We start from the raw sequence: 2,725 nt of genomic DNA on the forward strand, positions 1-2,725 counted from the left end.
TTCAAGGTAGCTTCAGCCAAAATTTGAAGTAGATCAGATCGTTTCCTCCGTTTTAGTGCCTTGGCCAAGCGTGCTTTAAGTACCTTCATTTTTGCTTTGCATACATGCATGCGGGCCCAATAATGGTTCTTCATGTGGCAGAGCATGTCTTTGTCCCTGTTTGCCTTTGCTATCAACCTCTCTAGATGTGTGTTTACCTGAATGAGCATAGAGCTTTGCTCCTTAGGTGTCAAATCATCGGGTCTCTTGCGAGCCAAGTTCCGGTCTTCTCGGATCCTCCGCAACTCATCAAGAGAGTGTTCATCCTCTAATTGCTTGTTGCGCTGCTCTAAATAAGTAATTTTCCAATTTGCCATCTCCAACTTTTGCTGCAACAAGTCATTTTCAGCCCTTAGCTGCTGGATGATCTCCTTTGACTCTAGGCTAGGAGAAATGATATCAAGGTCAACAACATCTATGCCTAGAACACCTGATGGCCCCTCATCAATCTTGGGCTGCTTGCCTCTCTCTTGTACCTGTGCTGCTGTCGAAAGTGAGGCCCCTTCCACCTGATGTGGAGATAATACTCGCCGTGCAGATGCAAATAAGGCCCTGTGGCCTCTCTGATATGTAACAAATGGAGGGGAGCTGACATGCTCGGGCTCTGGAATGTCAAACTGATGTGAAGGCCCTCCCTCATCACGGGCAACCTCAGGAGGTGCCTGTGGCACTGTGAACAAGTCACGAGAAATGAAATCCTCCCATGGAATACCCTGTTGTGCCAACTGATGCATGACCACAATCTTGATCAGTGCATAATGATAGATGCTCTTGTGTTGCTATGCTGGGCTCTTTCTTTGCACCAAGGGCACCATCCTCTCTATATTTCGGCACATGAAGAATGGAATGTTCATCATTCGTACCCATGTGAAATGCATCAACAAACGGATATGGTACGAATATAAACGTGAAAATCTGCCCTCGCAAGTGAAATAGCGAATGATGATCCTTATCAAAGGTGCATACTCGTCTCTTAAGAATCTGAAGGGAAAAACAGCAGTTAGGTACCTCATATATACAAGTTTGATATATGGCTCATAATGAAATCTGTCCAACTACTGGCGCTTGTTCAACTCTTCTCCAATATTGGGTATCCCTGTTGCTTGAGCAACAATCTCAGGTGACAATGTGAAGTCCACTCCTGCAAGATTCACATGCCCATTGTGCAAATGTAGGACAAACAAGCGGGCCAATTCCCTGTGGTGTTGAATTTGGGAGATTCTCTCGCAATATTCATAACATGATTGGTATCGGAAACATGTCACTGCAAGTGGACAAGCTTGTAGATAATCCAAAGAGGTGGGTTCCTCCCTGACATGCTGACCACTTTTACCACCCCTGTGATGCCTCCTTGGCACCTCTACCTCTGGTGTTGATTCACGATCATCATTTTGCTCATAATCTGTTTCGGTTTCTGACATGGTTTTGGAAGCAAGTGACTGAAAAATAATGCTGACTGTGCACCCAATGAACTGTTGTTTTGACTTGTTTAAATGTTGTTACCAAGGGGACAAACACACATGAGAAATGTTAGGGAAAAGGGAACATTGAGGGGATTAGGGAAAACAAATGTGAAAGGAAATTTTAGGAAAGGAACATGGAACATATACAATCATAATTTGTGGGATTTTAATGGGAAGTAGGGTTTAGGAAATTTACATAGGGTTTTAGGAATTAGTAGGGTTTAGGGATTTTAATGATTTTTAATAGGGAAATTATATGATTGCATGGAAAAATGTCAAGGAAAATGGTGATGAAAATATGGGGAAAGAGGAATGGAAAATGGGTAACCTTTGGCAACAAATTTCAATGAAACCCTAGCACATTTACATTTTTTAATTTTGACACAGCAAGGTAGGGTTTTTACTCCATATTAGCATGGCATTTTTTTTGCATGTTCATTGCTCATTCATCTTAGCCAAACCAAAATCACCATGGATTAGAGGCCTACCTGAAACGATTTTGAGAGAGAAGTAGTTTTGGTGGCTTGCTGGCGATTTCCTGAGCAAGAAACCCTACGCATAGCGCGCCCAGCCTGATGCGTAGCGTGCCTCCAACGCGTGGCGCCTGAGTTAATTTGCACTGGAAAATGCGCGCTGATGCGTAGCGCGCCCCCAATGCATAGCGCACCTCCTCTCATGCGTAGCGCGCCGCTGTAATTGCCCAATTCGCCCAATGAACTTTGAAATCGACTTGACAAGTATTCTCTTGAAGTGTTGAGAGGTAAATTAGTTTCCAATGAGGAGGGAGGGGCTTTTATAAGCTCACTTTTGAATTTAATTTGCCCAAAACCCACTTTATAATGTTTTTGAAATGACACTTTTTTGAATTAATTGTTGTTGACTTCTGGTTTCCTTTTTTCAAAATAAATTGGTTGAAATGATGATTTCTTTTGAAAATTTTTGCAGGGATAGATTCTGAGATGTCTTGGCAAAGGAGACCAAGGCTGCATGCCAACTTTCGGAGAATTTGAACTTTTTAAAAATTTTTACAAAAATGAGATAATGACCTTTGTCTTCAAAAACAGGGTTTTTGAAAACAAGGTAAAAATTAGTTGTACAATGATAAGAGTTATTAAAATGATGCTTTATGACGGACATCCCTCTGGCCTACTGGTCCTTTATGACATCTCAAGACAAAGCTTGACTCAACCCTAGACCTAAGACCTTGACATTTAAAACAGGGA

This window comes from Pinus tabuliformis, chromosome 5_1 (assembly GCF_031772625.1).
Source record: "Pinus tabuliformis cultivar Carrire ecotype Pingquan chromosome 5_1, CPIR1, whole genome shotgun sequence".
Lineage (NCBI taxonomy): Eukaryota > Viridiplantae > Streptophyta > Pinopsida > Pinales > Pinaceae > Pinus > Pinus tabuliformis.